The following is a 14376-nucleotide window of genomic DNA, read 5'->3' as shown; positions in this document are numbered from 1 at the left end:
TAGTGATGCTTTCTAAGGCCCACTTGACTTCACATTCCAGGATGTCTGGCTCTAGATGAGTGTCACACCATCGTGATTACCCAGGTCGTGAAGATCTTTTTTGTACAGTTCTTCTGTGTATTCTTGCCGCATCCTCATAGTTTCCTGCAGTTCTAAAGAGGATACGCTTAGTGTTCCCAGGTTAATAAGATTAAAGCTGAGTTTCATTACCATTCATTACCATTATGCTTGTTACAGTATTATTATATGAAATGTTTTAGAAAAGTAAGCCATGGGCCCCACTGGTGAAAGTAGATCAGGTGGGGCAACAGGACAATTCCACGTGAAACACTAGTGAGCAACCACAGTCAGGACCTGCAGAAGCATCTTAACAGGAGAGCTCAGAGGAAAGGGAGGAAGGAGGCAGAATGCACGGAGAAAGAAGCTCGGTTACGGGACTGGATGCAGATGAAAGAAGACAGGGGAAGAGCCAAACAAATAAAACAGAGCTAAGCAAACAGCATCATTTTTGTCCCACCTATCCCCAAGAGGAATGTGAAGTGGCCTGCAAAAATACACAGTAAAACTTCAAACCCTTTAGGATGGCTACTATAAAAACAACAAGAACTGGAGTGGATGTAGGGAAACTGAAACACTTGTGCTCTGCTGATGGGAAGGTAAATTGGTACAGTTGCTCTGGACAATGAAACGGTAGTTCCAAAAAAAAAAAAAAAAAGTCTTACCACATAATTCAGCAACTCCACCTCTGAGTAGATGCTGAAAAAAATTGAAAGCCTGAAAAAGGAACTCGGCAATATGCTACAACTTGGATAAACCTTAAGGGCTTCCCTGATAGCTCAGTTGGTAAAGAATCTGTCTGTAATGCAGGAAGCCCAAGTTTGATTCCTGGGTCGGTAAGATCCACTGGAGAAAGGATAGGCTACCCACTCCAGTATTCTGGCCTGGAGAATTCCATGGGGTCTCAAAGAGTCAGACTTTCACTTCCACTTTTGGTTGAACCTTAAGGACATTACACTAAACAACATAAGCCAGTCACAGAAGGACAAATACTGTATGACTCTACCTATATAGGAGGCACTGAGAGAAGTCAGTATGTAGGATGGCAATCGCCAGAGACTGGGGAGGAGGACGAAAGAAGAGTTGTTCAGTGGATGTGATGTTTCAGTTCTGCAATAGGAAAAGAGTTCAGGAGAGGTGTAATGGTAATGTCTGTTATCATATGGATGTTACATAATACCACTAATCTGTACACTTACAAATGGTTAAGAAAGGAAATTAAATTCTATGTGTGTTTTACCACAATTTTTAAAATTGGGGAAGAAAACAACTCCAGCAATACCAATATTAAAATTGACAAGAACACTGGATGCAGTTAAAGTTTCTTAATGGGGTTATCTTTTGTCCCTAAAGTATATAGTGGTGGTGTCAAAATACTGTGATTTAAAAGCACTTTGCATATTTCTCCTCTGAGGAGTTACAACACAAACTTGATACTGGGTTGTTTGCAGTTTTTAGAAATTGCTTTATGATTTAGTATTTAATTTTGTCTGAAGTGTAAACAGCAAAGCGGGCACATTCGGAGAGCACACTTTCATCCTTGCCTCTGTCTCCTGTTCTCCTCCTACCCATGTAAAACATTGTTCTCGTTGATTTTTATTTATCCTTCCATTCTTTCTTTTTAAATATTAGAAAATGCAGGCCTCTTTCCTGTTTTACCCTCTTTCTCACACAAAGGTGGGACACTGCAGCTATGGCTCTTTTCAGGATAAACATATACTCTGGAAATCATGCCATGATTTTGTTCACACTTGAATAGACCTCCATATAGGGATTGTGATCAGCAGAATCCTAAAGATGACCCTCCCTCTCCTACCCCATTCAACCCAATACTCACCTAGGAACCACTGGGAAGGGGATTTGAAGATGTAATTAAACCACAATTCAATTAACCTTAAAATACGTGGATGATCTGGGTGAGCCTAGTCTAATCAGGTGATGCTCTTAAAACAGCATTTTCTCTGGCTGATTGCTGAGGAGGAAGCCTCAGCAAAAGCCTGCTCAACAGCAAAAACACCAAACAACTGAAAAATGGGCAGAAGACCTTAATAGACATTTCTCCAAAGAAGACATACAGACATCCAGTAGGCACATAAAGCTATGCTCAACATCACTAATTCCTAGAGAAATGCAAATCAAAACTACAATGAGGTATCACCTCACACCTGTCAAATTTATGGCCATCATTTAACAAATCTACAAATAACAAATGCTGAGTGGGTGTGGAGAAAAGGGAACCCTCATGTTGGTGGGGATGTAAGTTGGTGCAGCCACTATGAGAAGAATATGGAGGTTCCTCAGAAAACTAAAAATAGAGCTCCCATATGATCCTGCAACCCCACTCCTGGGTGTATACCCACAGAAAATAATAATTTAAAAAGGTCCATGCACCCTTATGTTCACAGCAGCACTATTTGCAATAGCCAAAACATGGAAACAACCTAACGGTCTAAATAAATAAAGAAGATGGGTACATACATATACCATGAACTATTAGCCATAAAGAGAATGAAATAATGCCATTTGCAGCAATACGGATGCAACTGGAGATTACCATACTGAGTGAGTTAAGTCAGAAAGAGAAAGACCAATACCGTATGGTATGCCTTATATGTGGAGCCTGAAATATGGCGCAAACGGACCTATCTATGGAACAGAAAGAGACTCACAGCCTTAGACAACAGAGCTTGGATTGTCAGAGGTGTCGGGGGAAGGAAAGGGATGGATTAGGAAGTTGGGATTAGCAGATGCAAGCAAGTATACACAGGATGGATAAACAACCAGGTCCTACTGTAGCACAGGGAACTACCTTCCATATCCTGTGATAAACCATCATGGAAAAGAATATAAGGAGAATGTATGTGCGTATAAGTGAGTCACTTACTACACAGCAGAGATTGCCGCAACATTGTAGATCAACCATACTTCAATTTTATAAAATGGAAAAAAAAAAAAACCACACCAAAAAACAAACAAAAAGACTGATGCCCGCAGGGGATTCAGGGCCTGAGAGGCATTCCTGCTGCCTCTAGGAGGGAAGCAAACAGCTGTGCTGTGAATGCTCACTGGAGGCTGAGTGTAAGCCCCAGCAAAAGCCATCGCCTGAGTAAGGACTCCAACTCCACAGGGACAAGCAGGTAGGTTCTGTGAACCTTCCATGAGATGGGACGAGGATCCACGCTGCGGGGGAGAAGTGGGCACCAGGCACTCCTGGACTCCAGATCTGTGAGACATGGTGCCAGGACTCCTGACCCATGGGAAATATCAGATTAACAAACATCTGTCCCCTTTAAAAAACACAGACATGAATTTTAAAGGTAAAAGAGACCACCCTCGCCCCTCAAGGCAAGAACAATGACATGGGTCAATGGAAAAGCTACAACAATCAAGCCGTGCTGTAAGGACCTATGCAGGACTAAAGAAGCGATGCATATGTGAGTCTGGGTGTCCTCGTGGCTAAAGAAAACAAAGTGAAAGTGAAATGTCTCAGTTGTGTCCGACTCTTTGTGACCTCATGGACTGTAGCCCACCAGGCTCCTCTGTCCAAGGGATTCTCCAGGCAAGAATACTGGAGTGGATTGCCATTCCCTTCTCCAGGGGATCTTCCCAACCTAGAGATCAAACCTGGGTCTCCTGCATTGGCAGGCAGATTCTTTACCATCTGACCCACCAGGGAAGCCTTAAAATCATATGCAGGCCTTAAGTAGGGAAGCATTGAAACCCCAGAAGTCACAAGATAAAAGCTGAATTTAAGAACACGGTCTAGTTGTCTGAGCCCCTCTGCCACCATACACCCATGTGTAATCTGGGGAAACCACTTTTAGACAAATTACCAAGCGCGGGCGGCTGCGACCGGCGCACTAAGCGCGGCCGAAAGGGGCTACCCCACGTCCAAGGTCAGGGGCAGAAGCCAGGAGGACCCCATGCCTGAAGGGTGGCGGCCAAGAGGAGTTACCTCACTTCTGAGGTCAGGGGCAGCGGCCGAGAGTGCCAGGCTGCCACGGCGCAGGAACAGCCGAGAGCAGCTACCCCGAGTCCGAGGCCAGGGGTGGCGGCCGGGAGGAGCAACCCCACGTCCAAGGAGCGGTGGCTGCATGGGGCCTAGAGGAGCTATCCCATGTTGAAGGTCAGGAAGGGCAGTGGCGAGGAGATACCTTTCGTCCAAGGTAAGGAGCAGCGGCTGCGCTTTGCTGGAGCAGCCGTGAAGAGATACCCCACGCCCAAGGTAAGAGAAACCAAAGTAAGATGGTAGGTGTTGCAAGAGGGCATCAGAGGGCAGACACACTGAAACCATACTCACAGAAAACTAGTCAATCTAATCACACTAGGACCACAGCCTTGTCTAACTCAATGAAACCAAGCCATGCCCGTGGGGCAACCCAAGATGGGCGGGTCATGGTGGAGAGGCCTGACAGAATGTGGTCCACTGGAGAAGGGAATGGCAAGCCACTTCAGTATTCTTGCCTTGAGAACTCCACGAACAGTATGAAAAGGCAAAATGATAGGATAGTGAAAGAGGAACTCCACAGGTCAGTAGGTGCCCAATATGCTACTGGAGATCAGTGGAGAAATAACTCCAGAAAGAATGAAGGGATGGAGCCAAAGCAAAAACAATACCCAGCTGTGGATGTGACTGGTGATAGAAGCAAGGTCCAATGCTGTAAAGAGCAATATTGCATAGGAACCTGGCATGTCAGGTTCATGAATCAAGGCAAATTGGAAGTGGTCAAACAAGAGATGGCAAGGGTGAACGTCAACATTCTAGGAATCAGGGAACTAAGATGGACTGGAATGGGTGAATTTAACTCAAATGACCATTATATCTACTACTGCAGGCAGGACTCCCTCAGAAGAAATGGAGTAGCCATCATGGTCAACAAAAAATTCTGAAATGCAGTACTTGGATGCAGTCTCACAAATGACAGAATGACCTCTGTTCGTTTCCAAGGCAAACCATTCAAAATCACAGTAATCCAAGTCTATGCCCCAACCAGTAACACTGAAGAAGCTGAAGTTGAATGGTTCTATGAAGACCTTCAAGACCTTTTAGAACTAACACCCAAAAAAGATGTCCTTTTCATTATAGGGGACTGGAATGCTAAAGTAGGAAGTCAAGAAACACCTGGAGTAACAGGCAAATTGGCCTTGGAATGCGGAATGAAGCACGGCAAAGACTAATAGAGTTTTGCCAAGAGAACACACTGGTCATAGCAAACACCCTCTTTCAACAACACAAGAGAAGATTCTACACATGGACATCACCAGATGGTCAACACCAAATCAGACTGATTATATTCTTTGCAGCCAAAGATGGAAAAGCTCTATACAGTCAACAAAAACAAGACCAGGAGCTGACTGTGGCTCAGATCATGAACTTCTTATTACCAAATTCAGACTCAAATTGAAGAAAGTAGGGAAAACTGGTAGACCATTCAGGTATGACCTAAATCAAATCCCTTATGATTATACGGTGGAAGTGAGAAATAGATTTAAGGGCCTAGATCTGATAGATAGAGTGCCTGATGAACTATGGATGGAGATTCATGACACTGTACAGGAGACAGGGATCAAGACCATCCCCATGGAAAAGAAATGCAAAAAAGCAAAATGGCTGTCTGAGGAGGCCTTACAAATAGCTGTCAAAAGAAGAGAAGTGAAAAGCAAAGGAGAAAAGGAATGATATACGCATCTGAATGCAGAGTTCCAAAGAATAGCAAGAAGAGATAAGAAAGCCTTCTAGAGTGATCAATGCAAAGAAATAGAGGAAAACAACAGAATGGGAAAGACTAGAGATCTCTTCAAGAAAATTAGAGACACCAAGGGAACATTTCATGCAAAGATGGGCTCAATAAAGGACAGAAATGGTATGGACCTAACAGAAGCAGAAGATATTAAGAAGAGCAGGCAAGAATACACAGAGGAACTGCACAAAATAGATCTTCACGACCAAGATAATCACAATGGTGTGATCACTTATCTAGAGCCAGACATCCTGGAATATGAAGTCAAGTGGGCCTTAGAAAGCATCACTATGAACAAAGCTAGTGGAGGTGATGGAATTCCAGTTGAGCTGTTTCACATCCTGAAAGATGATGCTGTCAAAGTGCTGCACTCAATATGCCAGCAAATTTGGAAAACTCAGCAGTGGCCACAGGACTGGAAAAAGTCAGTTTTCATTCCAATCCCAAAGACAAGCAATGCCAAAGAATGCTCAAACTACCACACAATTGCACTCATCTCACATGCTAGTAAAGTAATGCTCAAAGTTCTCCAAGCCAGGCTTCAGCAATATGTGAACCGAGAACACCCAGATGTTCAAGCTGGTTTTAGAAAAGGCAGAGGAACAAGAGATCAAATTGCCAACATCCACTGGATTGTGGAAAAAGCAAGAGAGTTCCAGAAAAATATCTATTTCCGCTTTATTGACTATGCCAAAGCCTTTGACTGCGTGGATCACAATTTTGAAAGAGATGGGAATACCAGACCACCTGACCTGTCTCTTGAGAAATCTGTATGCAGGTCAGAAAGCAACAGTTAGAACTGGACATGGAACAACAGACTGGTTCCAAATAGGAAAAGGAGTCCGTCAAGGCTGTATATTGTCACCCTGCTTATTTAACTTTTATGCAGAGTACATCATGAGAAACGCTGGACTGGAAGAAACACTAGCTGGAATCAAGATTGCCAGGAGAAATACCAATAACCTCAGATATTCAGATGACACCACCCTTATGGCAGAAAGTGAAGAGGAACTAAAAGCCTTTTGATGAAAGTGAAAGTGGAGAATGAAAAAGTTGGCTTAAAGCTCAACATTCAGAAAACAAAGATCATGGCATCGGGTCCCATCACTTCATGGGAAATAGATGGGAAACAGTGGAAACAGTGTCAGACTTTTTTGGGGGGGGGCTCCAAAATCACTGCAGATGGTGACTGCAGCCATGAAATTAAAAGACACTTTCTTCTTGGAAGAAAAGTTATGACCAATGTAGATAGCATATTCAAAAGCAGAGACATTACTTTGCTGACTAAGGTCCGTCTAGTCAAGGCTATGGTTTTTCCTGTGGTCATGTATGGATGTGAGAGTTGGACTGTGAAGAAGGCTGAGTGCCGAAGAATTGATGCTTTTAAACTGTGGTGTTGGAGAAGACTCTTGAGAGTCCCTTGGACTGCAAGGAGATCCAACCAGTCCATTCTGAAGGAGATCAGCCCTGAGTGTTTTTTGGAAGGAATGATGCTAAAGCTGAAACTCCAATACTTTGGCCACCTCATGTGAAGAGTTGACTCATTGGAAAAGACTGATGCTGGGAGGGATTGGGGGCAGGAGGAGAAGGGGACGACTGAGGATGAGGTGGCTGGATGGCATCACTGACTCAGTAGACACGTTTGAGTGAACTCCGGGAGTTGTTGATGGACAGGGAGGCCTGGTGTGCTGTGATTCATGGGGTCACAAAGAGTCGGACACGACTGAGCGACTGAACTGAACCAACATATGTGTCCATCTACATGCCAGTTATATTCCTGTAAGCCAGCATCATGGGGCAAAGCAGAGAGGTTCAATCATTGTCCGCAGTTCTGTCAAGATGAATGAATAAAGAAGCTGTGGTACAGAGTCTATACAATGAACTATTACTCAACCATAAAAAGGACACATTTGAGTTACTTCTAGTCAGGTAGATGAACCTAGAGCCTGTTAAACAGAGTGAAGTCAGGAAGAGAAAAATATTGAATATTAGTGTATATATATATGGAATCTAGAAAGATGGTGCTGATGAACCTATTTGCAGGCAGCAGTGGAGATGCAGACGTAGAACAGACTTGTGGACAGTGGGGGAAGGAGAGGGAGGGAAGAATTGAGAGAGTGGTACTGAGACATATGCGTTACCAGATGTAAAATAGACAGCCAATGGGAATGATGCCGGGAGCTTAACCTCTGCTCTGTGACAACCTAGAGGGGTGGGATGAGGCAAGAGGTGGGAGGGAGCTTCAAGAGGGAGGGGACGTATGTATACCTGTGGGTGATTCACGGCAGAAGCTAATGCAATATTATAAAGCAATTATACTCCAATTAAAAAATAAACTAAAAAAAAAAGTTCTGTCAATTTCAAATTTAACAAAAGGTTATACGTTTTTTCTTGCACGCTGTTTTGGGAAAAGCCTGGTTTTTAGACGTACTGCATCTACCACAAAGATTATATGCACAGGAGGTGGGATGACATTGAAATCCTCGAAGCCTTCCGATGATCCTCACTGTGCACACACACCAGTGCTTAGCTGGGGCTGTTCCTAGGCAACTGCCTTCAGTTTAAAGCCCAAGGCAATTTCTGATGCAGGGTCACCCCCGCCCAGGTGAGGACACTCGTCACCGCCTGCCAGCCATCAGGCAAGGGCGGGGAGGTGGCTACGGCAGGAGCAGGGTCTCCCAGAGCCCTGCAGAGTGGAGCGAGGCTCTGTGAGTTATACTGGGTCTTCTTCCCCAGTAGGACAGTGAACAGGGCCACGAGGGTGGGCCACGTCGGGCCTTCCCTCCTCACTCCACGTGTCACTTTCGTGATAGTACGATGACCATATTTTACACTTCAGTTTGAACCAACCTAAGGGCGTGTGTGTGTGCTCCATCGTGTCCTACTCTTTGCAACCCCATGGATGGTAGCTTGTCAGAACGTATTTTCTCTTCCCTGCAATCATTGAAGATACTCAAGAAAATTCCTTATGTATAAAGACTACTGTACACATTTTTAAATATACATACTTTGCATTAGTTTTCTTGTTACAAAACGAACACCATTTGATTGTTGAAAGAATTTTAGGAAAAAGTAATTGTTTTTTTACGTTCAGTTCAGTTCAGTTGCTCAGTTGTCTCCGACTCTTTGCAACCCCATGAATCGCAGCACGCCAGGCCTCCCTGTCCATCACCAACTCCCGGAGTTCACTCAGACTCGCGTCCATCGAGTCAGTGATGCCATCCAGCCATCTCATCCTCGGTCGTCCCCTTTTCCTCCTGCCCCCAATCCCTCCCAGCATCAGAGTCTTTTCCAAGTATAACTTAAAAGACAATTTTTTTTTCTTTATTATTTTTGGCCACACCACACAGCTTGCAGGATGTTCGTTCCGCAACCAGGGATCTAACCTGGGTGCCTGGCAGTGGAAGCACTGAGTCCTAACCACTGGACTGCCAGGGAAATATATAGAAAAACAACAACAACAATATTTTTAGTAAGTAAAAATCAGTTGAAAGCACTGTACCCTTTGTTTTTGGCTGTGCTCGGGCTTTCTCTAGCTGCAGGCGAGTAGGGGGCTACCCCTTGCTGCACTGTGCGGGCTTCTCACGTGGGGGCTTCTCTTGGGGAGCGTGGGCTCTAGGGCACGTGGGCGCAATAATTGGGGCTCCCGGGCTCTAGGGCACAGGCGCAGTAGTTGTCACACATGGGCTTAGTTGCTCCACAGCATGTGGGATCTTACCGGGTCAGGGATCAAATCCGAGTCTCCTGCACTGGCAGGCGGATTCTCTGCCACTGAGCCACCAGGGAAGCTCCCCACCAAACACTTTAAATGGGTGAGTTATATGGTATATGAATTAAATCTCAATAAAGCTGGTATTTTAAAAAATTCATCAAAAGCCCACTTGTCCTTCCAAATGAAGTTTGAAATGACAGCTAATTGTAAGTGGGTTTCTTTCATGGGTTTTGTTTTCTTTTTAATCATAAGTCAAGATGTATAACACCCTAGCTTCCTAATCTATAGAAATTTATAAGAAATTCATAATTATGTCTTGACATTTGGGGGGAATAGCTCTGTAACACCCAATACTAAGCATCTCCACCTTACCAGGTACCTGCAGTGCCCACATGGCGACGGTACAGCCCAGCTCCTTATTATTCTCAGGAGGGATATTAGAAAGCTGCCTTACATACAACTTTTGTGATGAAACAACAGCATCGGTTTTCTCTGGACATTCTCCTAGCTAATCTGCTGAGTTGTCTAAGTTGTAAGGAATGTCCTTTTAATCATTTACAAAAGCTTATTTCATTTTGAATGGGGAAAAAAAGTGTCCTGTGAGCAGCCTTATTCTTGTCAGGTTGGCATCCGTGCAAAAAAGGAGGGCGTTTGTGCCCAAGGACATCTTTGGAAACTATTTCAATGTGCACTCAACGCTTAAGGCAAAAACCTGGAGTCTCTTCCCACCATCCTGCACATGGGTCACCTGCTGTCAGTCCCTGAGTCCTGCTGACTCTCCTCCCTAAGTGCCACTCCAGCCCGTACACGCCTATCAACCCCAGAGTCTCACCTGCATCCAGGTCCTGGACCTGAATGACGGGTACATGAGATCAACTGTCCCCCCGGATCTTGCCCTTCCATTTGTTCATGAACGCTCAACAGACAGCTCCTCCTGAAGTCACGTCTGGTCCTCCCGCCCCAGGGATAAGGCACTGCAGCAGCTTTCCACTCCACAGCACAAAGTCACCCCCTCCCAAGCTGCTGGCCAGTTCCAGCCAACACGCCCTCCCCCACCACGTCTTCTTGTCTCACACTCTCACTGGATATTGTTGTTGTTCAGTTGCTCAGTTGTGTCCAACTCTTTGCGACCCCATGAACTGCAGCACCCAACTTCCCTGTCCATCACCAACTCCTGGAGCTTGCGCAAACTCATGTCCATTGAGTCGGTGATGCCATCCAACCATCTCATCCTCTGTCGTCCCCTTCTCCTCCCGCCTTCAATCTTTCCCAGCATCAGGTTCTTTTCCAGTGAGTCAGTTCTTTGCATCAGGTGGCCAAAGTATTGGAGCTTCAGCTTCAGCATCAGTCCTCCCAATGAATATTCAGGACTGATCTGCTTTAGGATGGACTGGCTGGATCTCCTAGCAGTCCAAGGGGCTCTCAAGAGTCTTCTGCAATACCACACTTCAAAAGCATCAATTCTTCAATGCTCATCTGTCTTTACGGTCCAACTCTCACATCCATACATGACCACTGGAAAAAACATAGTTTTCACCAGATGGAATTTTGTTGGCAAAGTAGTGTCTCTGTCTTTTTAATATGCTGTCTAGGTTTGTCATAACTTTTCTTCCAAGGAGCAAGAATCTTTTCATTTCATGGCTGCAGTGACCATCTGCAGTGATTTTGGAGCCCCAAGAAAATAAAGTCTGTCACTGTTTTCATTGTTTCCCCGCCTATTTGCCATGAAGTGACAGGACGCCATGATCTTAGTTTTTGAATGTTGAGTTTTAAGCCAGCTTTTTCACTCTCTTCTTTCAGTTTCATAAAAAGGCTCCTTAGTTCCTCTTCACTTTCTGCCATAAGGGTGGTGTCATCAGTATATCTGAGGTTACAGATATTTCTCCCAGCAATCTTGATTCTAGCTTGTGCTTCATCCAGTCTGGCATTTCACATGATGTACTCTGCATAGAAGTCAAATAAGCAGGGCAAGAATATACAGCCTTGACATATTCCTTTCCCAATTTGGAACCAGTCTGTCGTTCCATGTCCGGTTCTAACTGTTGCTTCTTGACCTGCATACAGGTTTCTCAGGAGGCAGGTCAGGTGGTCTGGTATTACCATCTCTTTAAGAATTTTCCAGTTTGTTTTGATCCACGCAGTCAAAGGCTTTGGCATAGTCAATAAAGCAGAAGTATATTTTTTCTGGAATTCTCTTGATTTTTCTATGATCTGACGGATGCTGGCAATTTGATCTCTGGTTCCTCTGCCTTTTCTAAAACCAGCTTGAACATCTGGGTATTCTCAGTTCATATACTGTTGAAGCATGGCTTGGAGAATTTTGAGCATTACTTTGCTAGCATATGAGATGAGTGCAATTGTGCGGTAGTTTGAGCATTCTTTGGCATTGCCTTTCTTTGGGATTGGAATGAAAACTGACCTTTTCCAGTCCTGTGGCCATTGCTGGGTTTTCCAAATTTGCTGGCATATTGAGTGCAGCACTTTCACTGCATATCGTTTAGGGTTTGAAATAGCTCCACTGGAATTCCATCACCTCCGCTAGCTTTGTTTGTAGTAATGCTTCCTAAGGGCCACTTGACTTCACACTCCAGGATGTCTGGCTCTAGGTGAGTGATCACACCCTCGTGATTATCTGGGTCATGAAGATCTTTTTTGTACAGTTCTCCTGTGTTTTCTCGCCACCTCTTCTTAATATCTTCTGCTTCTGTTAGGTCCATGCCATTTCTGTCCTTTATTGTGCCCATCTTTTCATGAAATATTCCCTTGGTATCTCTAATTTTCGTGAAGAGATCACTTGTCTTTCCCATTCTATTGTTTTCTTCTATTTCTTTGCGTTGATCACTGAGGAAGGCTTTCTTATCTCTCCTTGCTATTCTTGGGAACTCTCCATTCAAATGAGTGTATCTTTCCTTTTCTCCTTTGCCTTTATCTTCTCTTGTTTTCTCGGCTATTTGTAATGCCTCCTTAGTCGACCATTTTGTCTTTTTGCATTTCTTTTTCTTGGGGATGATTTTGATCACCACCTCTTGTAGAGTGTTACGAACCTCTGTCCGTAGTTCTTCAGGCACTCTATCGATCAGATCTAATCTATTCGTCACTTCACTTGAATCTATTTGTCACTTCCACTGTATAATCATAAGGGATTTGATTTGGGTCATACCTGAATGGTCTAGTGGTTTTCCCTACTTTCTTCAATTTAAGTCTGAATTTGGCAATAAGGAGTTCATGATCTGAGCCACAGTCAGCTCCCAGTCTTGTTTTTGCTGACTGTATAGAGCTTCTCCATCTTTAGCTGCAAAGAATATAATCAATCTAATTTTGGTATTGACCATCTGGTGATGTCCATGTATAACACAGCTAAATGACACTCTCCCAGGGGTCAGGATCATTCCCAGACTGACCATAAAAGGCCAACAAGTGGGCAGTGGCCCAGTTCCTGGAAATCCCCACCCCTTCTGCCAAATAGTTGGACTAATCTGCCCACTCATTAGCTGATGGAATTACCCAGCTCATAAAAACTAATCATCCCATGTTTCAGGGCTTCTAGCCTTTTTGACAGACCACATACTGTCTATGGAATGTGTATCTCTCTAAATAAATCCACTTCTTACCCACTGCTTTGTCTCTCACTGAGTTCTTCCTGCAATGAGACACAGAGAACCTGACCCTCTTTAAGTCCTGAGACCAGCTGTGTAATCTCGATGAAAAGACAGTGGCTGCAAGTCCCACTCTGAGTTGTGTGGTTTCAAACGCTGTCTGCTCCACTTCTAGTCCTTATTTCTGATGAGATCAGATTGAGCCCTCAGAACGGGGCTCAAACATCTTTTCCAGGGAAGCATTTCTCAACCCAGCAGGACACTCTGATGCCCTCCTTCACTCCTCTCTTTAACTTGTGTGTGTCTTTTTTATTTTTCTATGTTTTGGCCATAAGTAGGGCATGTAGAATCTTAGTTCCAGAACCACGGATTGAACCCGTGCCCCTGCAGTGGAAATGCAGTGTCTTAACCACGGACTTCCAGGGGAGTCTCAACTTGTATGTGTCTTTAAGTCTCAATTTCATGGCAGGACCTTGGAATTCAGTGAATTTTAGGAAGACAGTGAATAGACTTCAGGGGATCTATGAACATTGCAAGCCACCTACAAAATCTTGCTTGCATTTTAAATGAATCTGGTAGATTCTGGGGAGAGGGACCAGTGTTTTTACCAGGTTTTGCAGGTAAACCTTCATGGGTTAAGACCTCGGCACTACATCATAAGCTCCTTGAATGCAGACCCGATCATGTCATGCTTTGTGTCCCTGGTTGTAGCACAGTTCCGAGAGCCTGTGAATGCTAAATGCATTAGCTAATGGATGAATAGATGAGAGAATGAAATAACTCATTTAAAAAGAATTTATTGCTATGGGCAAGAACCAGTGTTGGCTGCAGCTATGATTAAAACAGACGTGGTTCCTGCTTTCATTGGGAAAATAATCTGGCAAGGGAGACAGGCATGAAACAATTAATCAAGCAATTGCTATTTCATTGCAATAGTGGAGGGCCTGTGAGGGGGAGGGACAGGTCACTAACAGGACACTAACAGGACACTAACACACTGTGACCCAGTGTGGGGGTCTGAGGTCAGAGCAGGCTCCTCTGAGAGTATCATGCTCGTAAAGTAAAATAATAATAACTCAGAAATATTACAAAGAGTAACGACAGCAGTTACTGTCCACCAGTAGGTTATGAGGTTCACTAGGAGACAGCATTGTTTACGTATAAGGAGTACAAATCCTAACATAAGGATCCTCTTCATTGATGAGAGAGACTGTCAGTGAAGGCAGTGCTGGTATTTCCCCTTGAGGACGTCATTTCACCAGGAGGCACC

The sequence above is a fragment of the Ovis aries genome, chromosome 2, assembly GCF_016772045.2.
Source record: "Ovis aries strain OAR_USU_Benz2616 breed Rambouillet chromosome 2, ARS-UI_Ramb_v3.0, whole genome shotgun sequence".
Taxonomy (NCBI): Eukaryota; Metazoa; Chordata; class Mammalia; order Artiodactyla; family Bovidae; genus Ovis; species Ovis aries.
This window is presented reverse-complemented; position numbering follows the sequence as displayed.